General features: G+C 42.9%; 2 protein-coding genes across 7 annotated transcripts in view; one reads left to right on the top strand and one right to left on the bottom strand.

The window, feature by feature from the left end:
* The window catches only part of SETDB2 (SET domain bifurcated histone lysine methyltransferase 2), a 124,208-nt gene extending 114,407 nt beyond the window's left edge, over window positions 1–9,801 (bottom strand). For 4 of the 5 annotated variants that reach the window (XM_077484250.1, XM_077484248.1, XM_077484249.1 and 1 more), the window contains exon 1: window positions 9,688–9,801. The gene's annotated coding sequence lies outside the window, so the exon portion shown is untranslated. Of the gene's footprint in view, window positions 1–4,691; window positions 4,933–9,687 lie in introns of those variants that run through there. The other variant, XM_077484247.1, reaches the window with a different exon arrangement.
* A 59-nt stretch (window positions 9,802–9,860) lies between these two features.
* The window catches only part of CAB39L (calcium binding protein 39 like), a 162,765-nt gene continuing 153,573 nt past the window's right edge, over window positions 9,861–19,052 (top strand). The window contains exon 1 of one of the 2 annotated variants that reach the window (XM_077484243.1): window positions 9,861–9,994. The gene's annotated coding sequence lies outside the window, so the exon portion shown is untranslated. Of the gene's footprint in view, window positions 9,999–19,052 lie in introns of both variants that reach the window. The other variant, XM_077484244.1, reaches the window with a different exon arrangement.

Genomic DNA, 19,052 nt, shown 5'->3' with positions numbered 1-19,052 from the left:
AGATGACATTTTGGACAAGGTGTCAGTCATGCATAAATTTAGTTTTTGCCTCAGAACAGTGATGGGGTTCTGAGGGTTAATTGTGTAGGTAACTTTGACATCAGTTTGGCTGGGCTGTGTTAGAGTTCTGCCTGGTCACGTGTACAGTTAGGTGCACATGACAGGCTCAGAACCAGGCCTAGTTGGATGCTTTGGGTATCGGAGTTCCCCAGAACCAATCAGTGGGTGCGCCTGGCCCCGCTGAGGAGTCTGGGGAGGGGTACTTAACATGTTGAAGTCACGTATTCAGGGTTCGTTTGTGAGGCCATAGCGGCCTGTTCCTGATACTGGACTGGGGTAGCCCCGCGAGGGAGCTTATGTCGCTCCGCAACATTCTTCGGTTGGCTAGCCCCAATAGACCTGCCTGGTCTGGGATGAGGATCCGTCTGTTCCCGAGTCTCGGAACTAGCTGGTCCGAGGCGCAGTAACTGAGGGAGGATATAAGGCGTCCCGGTGTGCTCTCGGCTTGGAGGGGCACCACAGCTCGTGTAAGTGACCGCAGGAGGACTCTTCGGAGGGGGGCCGACAAGCTGGCATCCTGAGACATGCCTGGTTGCTGAGTTGTGAAGGACACTGACGAATTCACGTTATTTTGCAGTACTGCCAAGGAGACAGAGAACGTTCCAGGTACTGAGGAAAAAGGTTCCTGCTCACTTCTGTTACAAGTTACTCAAGGTCCAAGGTTTCACAAGTTCTGGATCAAAGTGCTGACTGCCATAATCTCTGGCTAGAGATTTGTTCAGCTTTGAAATGCCCAGCTGCGAGTGGCTACTCTCTGGGTGGTATTAGAGACTTTCTGATATTAGCAGTTCAAGGTGCCCAAGTTCCTTCACCCTTGCCCTCTGTTCCCATACGAGACTGTGTTTATTGGATGTTACCCCTGCAAATAAAAACCTTTTCTAAAGGACTTTTAATGGTGTCAGCATCCAAAGTTGTTGGGTACTAACACTGGGAACCCCTAGACATGGAAGAATCAGTCAAGCGGAGGTAACCGGTAAGCCCAGAAGTTAAGGCCGCCCTGCCAAGGGTTATGGCCGCTACACAAGCAAAGAGATCACAGGTGAGGATGGTTACCTTTAATAGCCATTCAAACCCCTGTGTGTCAACTTGTGTGCATGTTATCAGGCCAAAATCACCAGGGTATGTAAACTTTTGATCAGGGTCATTTGGGTAGTTTCTGTTGTGATTATGATTTGAAAAGAGTAAACATAGTTGATTGATAATAAATGGCTTCAGCCAAACACTAACCATGAGTGAAAGAAATGTTTGTGTTATTCATATTCTCTGGAAAATGGCCAAGAAATCATACATTCTGCCAGGCTTATGTAAACTTATGAGCGCAACTGTACATGTACGTGATTTGGCACAGCCGGGGTACCTGTCCACAATGCATATACTGTTGGCAGGCCTGAAGCGGTTAATGTGTGCTATAATGCTCTTGTAGTAAATGCATGCAATGAATCTGTTGTAAAAGGACCCCAATTCCTATTAATAAGGTACAAGTCCACCGGGTTCAGTCAGAATCCCCAATAGCGTAACTGCACAGATGAGTGGTTACATGTATAATGCGGCGGTGCCAGCCATGTAGATGGCACAAATCTGGCCATACTGCTGCTGGCAGGAATGGTGGATTCACCGATGGCCACCTGTGTGAATGGAGTGTTACTCACTGCTCCAACATTTTGCTTGTAAGTCATAGAATGGGGGCTGCAGCATGGAGTGTGTCACATATCACTGCATGCTCTCTGCACAATGCTGGAGATGCACTCCATGATGGGAGCAGAGGTGTGCTGCATGACTGACTGGTAGACTGACTACCGACCCACTCCCCCCCCCCCCCCCCCATTTGTTCATCTGATCAGAGGTTTAGCGCAGTACTTTACAGATGTGTGCTGTATATTTCTTGAAAGCAGCAGTATGGTCATGGTAAGCCTTAAGGCCACTTTACAAATTTCTTTTTTAAAGGCCAAAGTTGGGAAATCCAATAATCCTTTGTAGCTGTGCTGGACCTGCATTGCAAGGGTTAACTGCTGCTTAGGTCTAGACAGAACTGTCCCACTTCCTCTCCATTTTCTTGAACCAGGGATGGAGGCATGTTATCATACTTCATTTAAAGTCCCAAAACGTTCTCCTTATACAATGTCCTAGGGGTGTCTGCATTGCTACAGCCCAGTATGTTTTAAATCGACCTTACCTTACCCGGTCTATACATACTGGAACCGTTTTGTTCAATTTCTGCACTTTGCGTCACAGTTGTCGAGCAATCCTTTCTATCCAATCCCATGTGGTTTCTATTGGGGCTGTCTGCTCTCTGTTGTCCGGGAGCTGCAATGCGGTCTTTCATGCAACATTTCCACACATCACTGTTTTGGTTTCTTCAACACAGTGATCCGTTTTCACTGCTCTACACTCCCCTTTCACTGCACATGGTTACATCTCCTTAGTACTTATACTTTCTATTCTCCATGATACAACAATTTATATTTATTTAGATTAGTCCATACAGTGCCTTGCGAAAGTATTCGGCTCCCTTGAACTTTACAACCTTTTGCCACATATAAAATTAAATTTTTTTGTGAAGAATCACCAACAAGTGGGACACAATTGTGAAGGGGAACGAAATCTATTGGATATTTTAAACTTTTTTAGCAAATAAAAAACTGAAAAGTGGTGAGTGCAAAATTATTCGCCCCCTTTACTTTCAGTGCAGCAAACTCACTCCAGAAGTTCAGCGAGGATCTCTGAATGATCCAATGTTGTCCTAAATGACTGATGGTGATAAATAGAATCCACCTGTGTGTAATCAAGTCTCTGTATAAATGCACCTGCTCTGTGATAGTCTCAGGGTTCTGTTGAAAGCGCAGAGAGCATCATAAAGACCAAGGAACACACCAGGCAGGTCCGTAATACTGTTAAGTTTAAAGCCAGATTTGGATACAAAAATATTTCCCAAGCTTTAAACATCCCAAGGAGCACTGTGCAAGCAATCATTTTGAAATGGAGTATCGGACCACTGCAAATCTACCAAGACCTGGCCGTCCCTCTAAACTTTCAGCTCAGACAAGGAGAAGACTGATCAGAGATGCAGCCAAGAGGCCCATGATCACTCTGGATGAACTGCAGAGAACTACAGCTGAGGTGGGAGAGTCTGTCCATAGGACAACAATCAGGCGTACACTGCACAAATCTGGCCTTTATGGAAGAGTGGCAAGAAGAAAGCCATTTCTCAAAGATATCCATAAAAAGTCTTGTCTAAAGTTTGCCACAAGCCACCTGGGAGACACACCAAACATGTGGAAGAAGGTGCTCTGGTCAGATGAAACCAAAATTGAACTTTTTGCCCACAATGCAAAATGATATGTTTGGCGTAAAAGCAACACAGCTCATCACCCTCAACACACCATCCCCACTGTCAAACATGGTGGTGGTAGCATCATGGTTTGGGCCTGCTTTTCTTCAGCAGGGACAGGGAAGATGGTTAAAATTGAGGGGAAGATGGATGCAGCCAAATACAGGACCATTCTGGATGAAAACCTGTTGGAGTCTGCAAAAGACCTGAAACTGGGACGGAGATTTATCTTCACAATGATCCCAAACATACAGCAAAATCTACAAAGGAATGGTTCACAAATAAACGTATCCAGGTGTTAGAATGGCCAAGTCAAAGTCCAGACCTGAATCCAATCGAGAATCTGTGGAAAGAGCTGAAAACTGCTGTTCACAAACGCTCTCCATCCAAACCTCACTGAGCTCGAGCTGTTTTGCAAGGAAGAATGGGCAAAAATTTCAGTCTCTCGATGTACAAAACTGATAGAGACATACCCAAGTAACTTTCAGCTGTAATCACAGCAAAAGGTGGCTCTACAAAGTATTAACGCAAGGGGGCCGAATAATTTTGCACGCCCCACTTTTCATTTTTTTATTAGTTAAAAAAGTTTCAAAAATCCAATAGATTTCGTTCCACTTCACAATTGTGTCCCACTTGTTGGTGATTCTTCACAAAAAAAAATTTTTTTATATCTTTATGTTTGAAGCCTGAAATGTGGCAAAAGGTTGAAAAGTTCAAGGGGGCCGAATACTTTCGCAAGGCACTGTATATTTAAGTTTTTAAAACTCATTCAGCAGTCTCTATTCCTAGTACCACATGATGATATTTTTTACATTCCATGTAAGCAATTAAGGACCTGCGGATCCTTTCCTTTTCCATCTTGATTTTTTCAACTGGTATTTATGTCTTTTTCCAGATACCATGAAGCATCCGCTCCTGAGGAAGTGGCTGTGACCATGAAACACGTAGAGCATAATGTGATGCATTCATATTTTTATTATCTGGATATACAATATCATATTAATCTTGACGTTCATTACTTCATGGAGCAAAATATTACCTCATTTAGACTGGCTATTTTAATGTGCTGTCTCCAATTCTGTGAATGCATATCTATATGTAGTTTATGTTATGTTGCATGTAAATATATGAGATTTTTTAACAGCAATATCGCAATGTGTCATGTTTACAAACATTGTCAATAAATATTAATTTTTTAATTTATTGTCTGTCATTTATAGTTAAAGCGGAGGTCCACCCTAAAAAAAAAATTACATAAAAAGGCTCCTAAAAACTTGAAAAAAAAAAAAGAATTTTTACATACCAGAAATCGCTGTTGCTAGGCAGATCCTCCTAATCTGCCACTTCCTATTCCACGGTAATCTTCATTCTTCTCCTCTTTGTGTTGTATTCTGGAGAATGGGGCGCGCTGTCTTCTGGGACCTGTGTGTGTCCCAGAACAGAGTCGGGCATTCACAAAGCGCCGCGCGACTCTCGCATGCACAGTAGGAAACGGGCAGTGAAGCTGCAAGGCTCCACTGCCTGTTTTCATTAGTTCGAAAGGCGGCACCAGGACAAGATCCGATGGACGTATCGGCCCCGGGCGGCCGACATTGCAAGCACCCTGAACAGGTAAGTGAGCTTATTAAAAGTCAGCAGCTACAGTGTTTGTAGCTGCTGAATTAAAAAAAAAAAAAAAATCAGCTGGAACACCGCTTTAAATAGTAATTACATAGTAGGGGAGGATGAAAAAATGACACAAGTCCATCCTATGTATGTGTGATTATATGTCAGTATTACATTGTATAGCCCTGTATGTTGTGGTTGTTCAGGTGCTTTTCTAATAGTTTTTGAAACTATCGATGCTCCCCACTGAGACCGCCTGTGGAAGGGAATTCCACATTCTTAAAGTATATAGTTATTCCTGCGCTACCATAAAAGGAGGATAATGGAACTGCTGCAAGCACCAAATGAGGGTCAAACCCTACCCAAAAATAAATAAAATTGAAAAGGAGTGGTGCTGCGCTGTTCCCAACACAGTAAAAGAATGTAACTGCTAAAGGTAGCAGTACATAGGTAATTTTAATGGGAATGAATCAACAATGCAAATAATAAACATAAAATTCAAACAACTGATATCAGAGCAGTGCAAAGTGCATAAATAAATTGCTAATACCACTATAAAAAAAAACTGTTCAATATGCAGTGGTGTAAAAAAAATGTGCAAAGCTACAAATGTGCAATATTCGACAATAAGAAAACTTACTGTGCAAAGATCTAGCGCAAAAAACACATAAAAGCAAGTCTTCAATTGTGCCAGCTACAAAAATCCAATCTAGTCCCAAATGTGCAAAAATAGTAATCCAATAATAAAATAGATTATTTCTTCCTTGTGCAAATAATCAAACGTGCTGGAAGAATACATCTCTCCTCTTCGTGCAAAAATACACACCAATAGAAGTGGCCTCTTACCTTGCGGCAATGAGGAAACCGTAATATATATATATATATATATATATAAATATCACAGGACTGCTCTGATATCAGTTATTTGAATCTTATGATTATTATTTGCATTGTTGATTCATTCCCATTGAAATTACCGATGCACTGCTACCTTTAGCAGTTACATTCTTTCACTGTTTTGGGAACAGCGCAGCACCACTCCTTTTCAATTCCACATCCTGGCCTCTCTTACAGTAAAGAGCCCTCTACGTAGTTTAAGGTTAAATCTCTTTTCTTCTAATTTTAATGAGTGGCCATGTGTCTCGTTAAACTCCCTTCCGCAAAAAAGTTTTATCCCTATTGTGGGGTCACCAGTACGGTATTTATAAATTGAAGTCATATCCCCTCTCAAGCGTCTCTTTTCCAGAGAGAATAAGTTCAATGCTCGCAACATTTCTTCATAACTAATATCCTCCAGACCCCATGAAAAGTCCCACCTCCTCTACATTTTCTTAAACCAGGGATGGAGGCATGTTATCATGCTTCATTTAAAGTCCCAAAACGTTCTACTTATACAATATACGCCAACGTCATTGGTGCATGCGCTCTGAAGAAACGTCTGCCCGTGATGTGACCGGCAGCTCCCGCACGCATGCACGGGAGTGACATTATCGCAGCTCCAGCAAATCACAGTGCCAGAGCCCGTGAACCCAGAAGAAACCCCGGGGGGGAAATGTCAGCCATCACAAGAGTGTGGGGGCACCGATGAGAGGGCTTCATTCTAACGTAAGTATTTCATAATGAGTTAGTATGTGATGCATACTAGCGCATTATGCCTTCGTTTTTTTTTTTTTAATAGGGCTTACAACCTCTTTAAGGCCCCTTTCACACTGGGGCGGTGCGGGCATCGGTGGTAAAGTGCCGCTATTTTTAGCTGCGTTTTACCGTCGTTTTAGCAGTGGTCTGCGGCCGCTAGCGGGGTGGTTTTAACCCCATCGCCCGAAAAAGGGTTAAAACCGCCTGCAAAGCACCACTACAGCGGCGTTTTGCCAGCGGTATAGCCGTGCTGCCCCGTTGATTTCAATGGGTAGGAGCGGTGAATACACTGCTCCAAAGATGCGGCTAGCAGGACTTTTTTCACCGTCCTGCTAGCACACCGCTCCAGTGTGAAAGCCCCACTCATCCGCAGTAAAATCTACTGTGGGCGGGGCATCAAGCAGTTAAAGTGTAACTGAAGGCAAAACTTTTATTTTTATAGTTTTGGATAGAGGGATTACAACCCCTGTGAGTTTTTTTGTCACCTCTGCATTTTTTGGTCAGGGGAAAAAATAAAAAAATAAATAAGAAAAAATTAGCTCCAAAAACACCCCTCCTCATTGAAATGCATTGAAAACTTGTCAAAAACGCATCAAAAAGCACCCATGTTGTTGTTTATGTCGTTTTTGAGTCACATGGCCTATGAAAAACGCACCATAATATTCCAACTTTCTCGTGGCCATTATCGGCACCTAATTTTTCTATTGGCAAAACGCTGATAAACCTATTTTTGGCGGCCGACATATCAGTGCATTCCTACATATAAGTAATTTTTCTTCTTCACTAATGTGTGCTGAGGCCGCATGGATAAGTTGCACTGATGACACGGTTTTGCTAGTTATCGGCTTTCCTTGGAAATTCTGTTTACATGTTATCAGCTGTGATTAGTCCTTTACCGTCCTATGAAAACGGCAGTCACAGAGTACAGCCAATGTGTGCCCCAGGAAAGGGGGGGGGGGGCGCATGTTTCTGGTAGGACATCCATGGACACTCTGCCAGAACTAGAGAGCCGTGCAGTAGTCTTTCAGCTATAGTACAGCAATAAAGTTGTTAAAGGCCAGCACCATCCTTTTCACCACAGTACATTCATATTTAGTGTGATTTCTAAGTTAGCACAGCTCCGCCCACACTACAGAGTCAATCGTTCACAGAGACCTGGAAATGAATGAACTACAAGTCCTATATTCCCCAATGCTGCTTCTATGATGTAATACTTCATATTCCCATCGCACACATTTCTGTTGTAAGCTCTCAAGGTTTGGGTGCTGCAGCAACAACCATCTGGATACTGGTTCAAGTCAACAACATAGATATTTGCCAGCACATCAAGGATTGGCACAAAGAAGAGCTGCACAATTAATCGTCAAGAATTGTTATCACGATCTTGACTAAAGTGTTTCACAATTCTGTCTATGCAAAGAATTCTCTCTGCTCTTCTGAAGCCACAGCCTTCAAAAGAAATGAAGAGAAAGGGTCCTTTCACACGGGGCGGATCAGTTCTGATCCGCCCCGTGGATATCCGTTTGCTCAGCGGGGATCACTCCGCCGATCCCCGCTGAGCAGGGAGATGACAGCTCCGTCTCTGCACACTGCGCAGGGACGGACCTGTCACAGCGCCGCTCTCCCCTATGGGAGATCGGATGACGACGGACCGCAGTGCCCGTCGTCACCCGATCCGCAGACGGATGGAAAAATAGCTTTTTCCTCCGTTACACTTTTTCGGATCGGAGCGGGTCGGATGTCAGCGGACATGTCACCGCTGACATCCGACGCTCCATAGAGCTCTATGGAGCACCCGTTCAGATCCGCCTGAAAAACTGACAGGCAGGCCTGAACGGGACGTCAGTGTGAAAGAGGCCTAAAACTGGGCAGTCTGCCAAGAATCAAAACATTCTTTATCAGTTGAAATTAAGTTTAAACATTGTAACAGTTTGTCAATGGAATAGACTTTGTGTGTAAGTGAAAACAAATTAACCACTTAAACACTAAACCTTTTTCTGACATTTGTTGGCTTCAAGATAAAAAATCATTTTTTTACTTAGAACCCCCAAACATTAGTAGACACCCTAGAGAATAAAATGGCGGATGTTGCAATATTTTATGTCATACTGTATTTGTGCAGGGGTCTTTCAAATGCATTTTTTTTTAAAAATACTTTAATGAATGAATAAAAAATAAAAAAATACAACCAGTAAAGTTAGCCCATTTTTTGTATAATGTGAAAGATTTTACGTCACGAGAATCGTGATCTTTTTATTCTAAGCAAAAAAAACTGTGATTCTCATTTTGACCAGAGTCGTGCAGCTCTAGCACAAAGTGGCATCAAAACGGGTAGTTTATTGCATGACCACAACACAAGAAAGGTGGAAGGTCCCCTTGTACCTGACGAAGGGGCTCTGCGTGACTCCGAAACCTTGCAACTTTCTTGTGATCAAACAATAAACTACCCGTTTGGACAGCACTTTGTGCGGATCCTTGGTGTGCTGGCAAATATCTACGCTGCTTCTATGACGGACTCAATGCCCTGCAATAAATGTGTCTTATGTTCTTCAATCAATGTGGGCGTATTTGGCACTTTTTGTAAAAGGTGAACTGTGCCTTTAAATTACATGTGACCATTGAAAACCTCACCAGCTATAGTCTGTCCCGATTCCTGCCATAGACTTCCCTGTCACATTTTGCTACCCGCTGGAGTGCGCATGCGTGGTGCCACCATATGCGTTCCAACACTGGGACACTTGCCACGCTTCGCTCGGCATTATTATAATCTAACTCTATGTCCACTTGGATGGCGGGGCTTGAACCTGGACTCAGGGGTGGAACGGATATGTCAGCGTCGCGCATGCGCAGTCCAGCAGGTAGCCAAATGTGATGGGTCGACATATGTGAGGAAACACCCCTCCACCTGCCTGTAGTGAGGATAGAAGCCATGTCCTGTGATGTATGACCACACTATAGTAAAGACAATTATGCCATTACCGCCACTCTCCCTTCCATATCACTGACTTCATCATTACACAGTAGACACACACCAAGCCTCCCCCCTGCTCAACACCTACCGAGTCCAAATCATAAAACATCCGCCAAGGCCAACCCGGAACCCAAACACAAGCCTAAAACGTACATCCTGGCCGCCGCCATGTTTTGGGTGGCAAGCCGGAAGTTCCCCCTCAGCTGCCGAATCACGTTGTCAATAAAGTTTTGTTTACAGAGCGCTGGCCCTGCCCCTCCGCCTCCCTCCTCGTGTCACTCACGGCTGTTGGCATGGCAACGGAGCAGTGTCACAGCTGGGCAGTACGGAAGCGCCGGCTCTTCCTGACACGAGAGGTGGAGAGAGGAGACAGCGGAGGGCGGCGGTGGTCACCGGTAGGTGTGTGCTCCTTACTTCTCTCACCGTGTGTGTATATGTATATATAAGATATAGGGGACCGTGTGTTGGGTGAACTCTCCGGGCTGTGACACCACCATGAACCCGCACACTCCCCTCCGGCCTGTGTGTGACACGGCAACCTGTGACCGCACACCTGACAGAGAGGAGAACTGAAGGAAAAACTTTGTTTTCATGTTGGATGGAAGACGGGAGGGTTGTCACCCCTGTCAGGTTGTTAGCTGTGTCCCCATTGGGGAGATTTCACTTCACTTCCTGTCTTAGAACTGAAACAGGAAGTAAAAGGAAATCCTTTAAAAAAAAAAAGAGAGAGAGAATCAGAACTAGTGTCCCCATTGGAAGATTTCCTCTCTATTCCTGGTCTGGGGACAACCCAAAAAATGTGTTTTCTTTCACTTTTGGTGATGGGGGGGCGGACACAGACCACAATACAAACTGTTAGGTGTTCTAATCGCTCTCCACGCCATCCGAAACTGAGGCGCCATTTTACCTAGAAAAAAAAACGCTCCTTTGGGTGCCATTTATTCTTATCAGCACTCCAAATGCACCGTAACTTTGCCGCAAATTGTCGTGACAGAAAAATGTGCGGCAAGCGCAAAAAAAAAAAAAAAAAAATAGCTTGAAGCGTGTCACCTGAAAGGAGGCAGGGGCTTCTTTTGTGCGATAACTTGCAAACGTGTAAATCGCCCCCCCCCTAAAAAATTGCGAGCGAGAATGTATGTTTTCGCTACGTGAACAGCGAGTGGTGCCTGAAATAAGGAAAACAAGAAAAGATGGGGAGGGGCTTTACATGGAGAGAATTGAAGTTCACAATAAAGGTGAAGCTCCTCTTTATTACAAGGAATACGTGAGGTCAAAAATGTTCAGGATTTAGAACCACTTCAGTCCCTGGCAGAGCAAAGTAAGAAAGCGTGTTTTATTTTTTTTTTATTTTTTTTATGGCCAATAATCTTATTTTATGCATGTAGCTGGCTAGCTGTGACTTGCACTACTACCCTCTGACTACATTGTAAAAAACATGCAGCCAGTCACACACAGTCCTTTCAGCAATACCATGTAGTAGTGATGCACTGATAACTTTTTATTTTTTACAAGTGCCAATACTTCTCCTTCCTTTTTATATATATATATATATATATATATATATATATATATATATATATAATATATTTTTAGTACCCGCCAGTACCAATTACGATACCTACAGCAACTGTTTTGTTTTCACTTCAGCTGTCAGCAATGGTACAAAGCATTGAAAAGTTATTTGAAAATTAAATTGATTTTTGTTTTTAATTCTGAGCTTTTTCAATGTGAAATGTGTAAATACATGTTAATTTTATATGTGCAAAAATATTCACTTAGGGTCCTTTCACACGGGGCGGGTCAGTTCTGATCCGCCCCGTGGATGTCCGTTTGCTCAGCGGGGATCACTCCGCCAATCCCCGCTGAGCAGGGAGATGACAGCTCCGTCTCTGCACACTGCGCAGGGACGGACCTGTCACAGCGCCGCTCACCCCTATGGGAGATCGGATGACGACGAACCGCAGTGCCCGTCGTCATCCGATCCGATCCGCAGACGGATGGAAAAATAGCTTTTTCCTCCGTTACACTTTTTCGGATCGGAGCGGGTCGGATGTCAGCGGACATGTCACCGCTGACATCCGACGCTCCATAGACCTCTATGGAGCACCCGTTCAGGTCCGCCTGAAAAACTGACAGGCGGGCCTGAACGGGACATCAGTGTGAAAGAGGCCTTACAAAGCAAATCAAAAAAAAAAAAGTTTTAATTGTTTATCGTTTATAAAATAGACATGAATAAAAAAAAAAGAACAGGAAAATAATAATTAAATGGAGGAGAATAAGGAGTTAATTAAGGCTGATAAGGGTAAATTAAGGGTTTTTAAGGGGTTAAACAGAGGAACATTTGTTCATCCCTTTGATCTGCAGATGAAGAAACAGAAAGATACAAAAAGAAACAATGTTTCTTTTTATTTTAGTGTTTCAGGGGCTGAGCAATGTTGTTAAAGAGGAGTTCCCCTTAAAAAAATAAAAATAAATTAAAATAAAAGTCAGCAGCTACAAATACTGCAGCTGCTGACTTTTTTAATAATTGGACACTTACCTGTCCCAGAGTCCAGCGATGCGGGGGAACAAAACGTCGCTTGTCCCCCCTCCGCGATTGGCCGCGCAGTCATCTGGGACCTGTCGCGTGTCCTAGATGACTGACAGGAGGGAGGGGGCAGAGCTGAGCCCTTCCTGCGCCCAGGGGAAGTGATGTCTCCAGCCCAGGCACTGAAGGAGGCAGACTATGAGGGACCCCCTAGCAACAGCCATTTAGAGGTGAGTTAAAAAAAAAAAAAAAAAAGATTCCAAATGTTTTTTTTTTTTTAGGAATTTTAATCCTCCCTTTTTTTTTTTTGTGTGGAACACCACTTTAATAAACATTGCCAGCTGCTTTTTTTTTTCCCCCCACAGATCCAATTTCCAGACTTCTTTAACACTTTAGCTGTCAACAGGGGAGACCCACTGACCGCTCAAAGAACAGAGCCTGAAAGTATCGGTTTCAGGTATCGGTGCATTTGCATGAGTACCGATACTTGTGCAAACATTCGGTATCAGCACCGATACTGGTATTGGTGCGACCATACCATGTACGATTGGAACGCTATAAGCAAATTGCATTGCGCAACTGCATGTGGTAAGTGTCCCTAGGGGTGGGAGCTTCCAGTCAATGGAAAGGACATACATGGATTCTTTCCGCTGTGAGTGTACATGAAGAGAGGGTGTGGTGTGAATTGTGAACAAGCTAGTCCTGTCAGTGTGCATGTTTACACAGTGTGGCATGTGATGAATCTGATGATGAGATGACAATACTTGGTCCTTCCGGTGCTTTAGACAATGTTAACCGGGCATTCTGCCAGCATACAGTGTTTGCTGTAGAAGGTAATATGAGTTTCCTCCATAATGAAAGAAAAGCGATAACCTCGGCTCTAGGTCTGTCATCACAATCTTTAGGGGACCTAAAACACAACAAGTATTTAGGGTTGAAGATTCAACTTTGCAGACTTCACTGGCAGCATGCCTGTTCCAGGTCAGAGTAACACTAGTTGGTGAAGCCCCAATGAAGAAAACTCTCCCAAAGTCTGGATCTGTAAAAATCCCCAATGACAGGCTCATTTATTGCAAGAGCAACCTACCTACCAGTGCCAACCAACAAATATATCTAATTTAAAGCTGAACTTTAGTAAAAAATATTACCGTAACTGGATGATAGTTTTCTTAATTTACTGAATATCATAAACAATTGCAATTTTTTGTCATAAAATAATATTTTCACTTTTTTTTCTTTTCTGTATGTCTGTGCTGCTGATCTCCTCTGGGCTATTTCAGTCACTTCCTGTCTACATGTACATATTACAGTGTCGGCTGCACATCATTGTGCGTCTTCCTGTTATTGACCACAGTTAACCATCCCTGCGCAATGTGAAGCTGCTTATAGTCTCTAGCAAGGCATGCAGGTGAGAGGGTGACAATGCATGAGCACAGTTGGGAGACAGATGCCACCCTAAACTTCATGGTGGGATCACCAGGTTGCAGATATAAAATGATAGAAAGCAACTTTTGAAAGCTTATAAAGTTTTAGTGATTTGGTTTAGATCTACTGTACCTAAAATGTAATGCACACACACACACACACTTTCAGTTGTGTTATTTTTTTCCCCAGAAATAACTCTTCTGAAACCCGTTGATGTCATCAATGGGTCTGTCTGCTGACCTTTCCCCAGTTTGTCCGTTTGATGGGTGGGCTATACAGGCTCTTATGAATGTCATAGCATTCTTCATGAAATCTTCTATAAAGCTAATTGTATAAAAGAACACATTCCTGGCATCCCTTTAGAGGTGCATGCTCATCCCTGCTGGCTATTGGGTGAGTGTTGCAACCTTTAGCTGTGCAGTCTGCTGATCAGTTGCTTGATTTGTAATCCAGCATATGCACAGGTAAAGTCTACACACCCCAGGGAATGCTGAGGATGTGTTCTTTCATATATAAAAAAAAAAGATCAATGGCAGAGAAAGGTGATAGAGGCCAACAACAGCAAAACAAGAGGAGAAGTGAATTATTGAAGGTCTTGAAACCAGAAATAAATGTGAGCTCAGATTACCTGCTGCAGCTTCAGGGTTTGTTTTGCAGAGATTCAAGTTTGCAGTGAAATGAGAGTAACCAATTTCAACATAGAAGAGGTCTTGCTACAAGTGTAGGAAAAAGGTAAGGATGGAGTTCAGCTTTAAAGTGGAAGTCAAGTCAAAACCTAACTAAGCTTAAATTTACTGCCACTCCCCATTCTAAGGCCTGATTCACACCTAAGCATTTTTAGTGCTTTTTGCATTTTGCAGATTTGCACTACGGAACGTGTTCCATGGGAAACCATGTTAAATGTTCTGTAGTGCAAATCTGCAAAAAGCGCAAAAAATGCACAGGTGTGAATCAGGCCTAAGGCTGGATTCACACCTGTGCATTTTTAGCGCTTTTTGCATTTTGCAGATTTGCACTACAGCCATCTTAACATGGTTTCCTATGGAACACGTTCTGTAGAGCAAATCTACAAAATGCAAAAAGCACAAAAAATGCTTAGGTGTGAATCAGGCCTAAGACTGTTCTATCTACCCTGTAAAAGGAAAGATGCCTATACTTGCCTATTCTGAGATCTTGCCGGTTCGGTCACATAATCAAATCTCTCCAGCACTGGCTTCAGTGAAGTGCAGAGATTGCAGACAATGGCGGCAGACCCTGTGTGATGATGTCACCCATAGGCTTACTATAGGGCATCCTTTGTAGGGCTGTCCCTCCTCTACATTGAAGCCAGCGCTGGGACCTGACCTCAGAATAGGTAAGAATGGGCATCTTTCCTTTTACAGTGCAGATAGTATAGGCTTAGAAGGTGGGGATAGATTTAGGCTTCGTTAAGTTTTGACTTGCTTTCTACTTTAAGTGGTGTCATCCACTGGACTGTGAGGTCTATCGATGCTGTGCAAATCTCAAGATTGGATGGATAAGAATGCAGAACATTTGGCAGACAAAACAGTTCTTGTGTATTTAGTTGTTTTCCTGGAGTTCAGGTTTTAAAATGATCAGCAGTGGCATTGAAGTGAACTTGGTATATACATTAGTATGGTGTGATCCTGACATTTCAGATCACCGTCTTCTTATAATTTCATGCAATGGTGACCAAGCATTGTGACATCTGTACTGGGTATTAACAATGGAGTGTATTATGATTCTGAATCATCACCGCTTTTTTTTTTAATATTGTTTTATAATCACAAGAAAACATTTGCTCATGGTTTCATTATGGGGAGACACACCTTTCTGAAGCTATTTAGTCATTGTAAATGGAAGAATTGCTATACTGTAAATGCAAATCTACCTTTTAGTTTCTAATTGCAGGGCTGTTTATGCTGTTATAAATAAACCCAATTACAACCATGTCTAAGGTTCTGAAGATGGGAGGACTACTAATATACAAACCAGCTAATCTCCCTAACCAAACAACCAGCATCATTTCTTGTCCATGCCTGTCCTGGTTTAGTGGGAATATATGGTGCCCTTCTACATTTTATTTCCTTTTTACAATTAAAATTAAAAAAGGTCAAATGTGAAAAATATCTCCCTTTTTTTTTTTTTTTTTTTTTTTTTTTTTGTCAGATAAATGTGAAATATTGTACATGAATATTGTGTAGTCTTATATCCGACAGAAAGTGAAACCTCCATAGCTCTGCTTTTGTTGAAAAAAAAATATTCCCCTCTGGATTATCTAAGTACTTTGCATGGATTTTAACAAACTTTGCAGATTCCTCCCTTTTTGTTATTCTGAAGAAATCCCTTTGTTTGTCTGTGTCATGTGTCAAAGTGAATCGAATGGAAGTGGTTTCATTATTATCAATCAGCTGCTGCACCTGCAGGGTTCTGAGGAAAGCTGCTGGGCCTGCCTCCCTTTAGACATGATTTCCTATTGAGAGTATCTCGCCAAAAATTATATTTTTGTTGCAGGAGATGCCGGAAATCTGACTTGTATTCAAGTGCAGACTTCTGGGAAAATCACTGAGCTAATCACATGCAGAAAATGTTTGGGGGGGGGCGGCCGCATTCTGTACACATTCTGTGTACAGAAAACCTCCAGGTAGCTAGCTATATTGCATTGCATTTTCAGAAAATCACAGAGCTGAAGATTGAAAAGAAAATGTAATTTTTTAATAACATTCAGTGACAATATGGTGTCACTATTGTATACACTATATTATTTTTTATTTATTTGCTATTTTTGTTACCCTTTATAGCCCAAATCTGGGCAAATGAAACAATATGCCTTGCAGTGGCAACATTTTTTATTTTATAGCATTTTTCAAAGCTGCATGGTTTATTTTACCTATTGGGCCCCCATGACTGCATAATCAATTCTATTCAAGTTGAACGTGACTTCTAATATCTGCAGCATTAAATGCATTGATAATTATATGAGTCCTATTGATCCTGGTGATCTCAGGGGCAGCACTTTGGGGGGGGGGGGGCCCTAAATGAAGTAAGCGCTATTGATATAAAGATGTGATATTTAAAAGTCATCCGCCAAATTGCCTCTTAAAGAGGACTTCCACCTGGGGAAATAAAATTGTCAGCAGCTACAAATACTGTAGTTGCTGACTTTTACTATATGGACGCTTACCTGTCCAGGGACCCCACGACGCCGGCACCCCAGCTGATCTTTGGATTGGCTGTCGGATGGTGCCGCCCCCATCTCCACTAAGGGAAACCGGCAGTGAAGCGCTTTTTAATTGGCCTGGTGGCGGAGGAAGGGGGGGGGGCGAACTTCTGCAGCCCCGTTTCCCGGAATTGGGGACAAGGACCTGTCAAAAACAGGTCCCTGTTCCCCCCTGAAATGTGGCACCGGGGGGAGGGGGGGGGGGGCAAGCAAATAAGCAGAAGTTCCACTTTTGGGTGGAACTCTGCTTTAACTAATTTGTGTCATGCTAGCGTAAAAAAAAATTGTGATTGTTTGGGGGAATGGCTTTCTGGTGTGTGTTACAAGATTTCCCTGCTCTGACTCGTGATGTCCTCTGACACACATACATCAGAGGTAGAGCAGACTGCCGTTTGGGAGTTTAAAGTGGTTGTAAACCCTTACAAACCACTTTGACCTACAGGTAAGCCTAGATTAAGGCTTACCTGTAGGTCCAAGAAATATCTCCTAAACCTATACAGTTTAGGAGATATTTGCCTGAAGACAGGCACCGCTGTCTACGGCGCATGCGCCGTAGACAGCGACGCGCAGGCGCACTGAGCATGGCATTTCCAACAATGGATCTGACGCGCGTGTCGGCTCCCGTGCGCATGCGCGGGAGTGACGTCATCGCGGCTTCGCCGAATGACAATGGCGGAGCTGCGAGACGCCACCAGCAAGATGGATGTGGTGGACTACAGGGGACAGCGGTGACATCGCTGGCTCCTGTGTCAGGTAAGTGACACATAATGGGCTACTATGCGATGCATAGTAGTCCATTATGCTTTGCCTTTGCAGGGAATGAAAGAGGAAGTAAACTCATCAGGGTTTACTTCCTCTTTAAATACCACATGTTGGTTAGGAAACCAAAATAAGATATATTTGCATATACAGCAAATGTCTTCTAACCCGCTCTACCAAAAAAAAAAGTTTTCAGTATTGGAACTGGAAAGTTTTGCTTTTTTAAATGCCATTCATTTTAATAAAGAGTAACTCCACTTTTGGGTGATCTATGTACATTACAGGGATTTTAACAAACTTTGTTGCAGATTCCTTTCTTTTGTTATTCTGGAGAAATAGCTGTTTGTGTCCGTGTGTGCAAAGGGAATCTGTATGGGAGTGGTTTTATAATTATCAATCTCTATTACTAAGTAGAACTCGCGCTAGATGGAATAGTGAATAACAAATAATAAACCGCAGCAGCTATTACAAAGGTGCTAGAACCTTAAAAAATGAATACATAAATTAACAGCACTAGCAGAATATAAAACATCAGAGTGATAATGTGCTTGTAAATTATTGATCGTGACAATATTGACAAGTTCTATATATGATGAATAAAGTGCTAAGTGCTCCAAATGCAAATTCTAGTGCTTGGTGATTCAGGATAGGATTTTTCAAGTGCCACACTCCCCTCTTGTGACCCCACTCAGCAGAGTTAATGGACCCTCAGCTTTGTAGTCTAGGGGTCAAAAGGGCTGTGATCTAAAACATCTGATGTGTAAAAACTGGACTCTGAGAAGCTTCCATGCAGAAATTCATGTGGATGGACCTAAGTAGATCATTCATAAGTGGAAACAGAGATAAAAAAGCAGATAGTGACGTTCTGCTAATACCAAATCGAATGCGGAATCAAACAAACGCCACTCACGAGACGGCTCTGTAAAACAGGCATCAGTAAGTTCTGGGTTTGCCGCTGTACGGCCTGCATTCCATGGATAGCCAAAGTTGCGTTATTGGTTAGTGAAACCAGAAATAGGTAATTCTGGTTTCACTAACCAGTGACGCAACTTCCGTACCACAAAATTACACGTCCTTGGAACTTTATGCACCGCAGCGCATTAGGATGCAGAGTAGTGCATCGCAACATGCTGTGGTACGTAAATATGCAGAAACAATGAGACAAGATTGCCTTGTCTATGACGAAGCATTGGTTAATGCTGCCCAGTGCAGCTTAATCCATATGGTGTGAATAGACACTAAACAACGAAGACTACAGGGCTAGAATTTTTGTAGGTATGTGTGTTGTGATGAGGGGAAGGGGTGTCATATCCTCAAAACAGTCTAATGTTGCATTCTTTTCCCTTCATATTTATGGGATTTCCCACTGAATGAAAGAGCAAAGAAATATGTTTATACTTACCTGCTATGTGCAAAGGCTTTACACAGAGAAGCCCTGATCCTCCTCCTCTTGGGTCCCCCACCGGCCCTCCTGGTTCCCCCCCGCTGAGCGCCACGATGGCAAGCAGCTTTTTAGGGTTGA

Source organism: Lithobates pipiens, unplaced genomic scaffold, assembly GCF_037356315.1.
Source record: "Lithobates pipiens isolate NorthernLeopardFrog02 unplaced genomic scaffold, aLitPip1_a1.2 Scaffold_16, whole genome shotgun sequence".
NCBI classification, from domain to species: Eukaryota; Metazoa; Chordata; class Amphibia; order Anura; family Ranidae; genus Lithobates; species Lithobates pipiens.
This window is presented reverse-complemented; position numbering and strand designations above follow the sequence as displayed.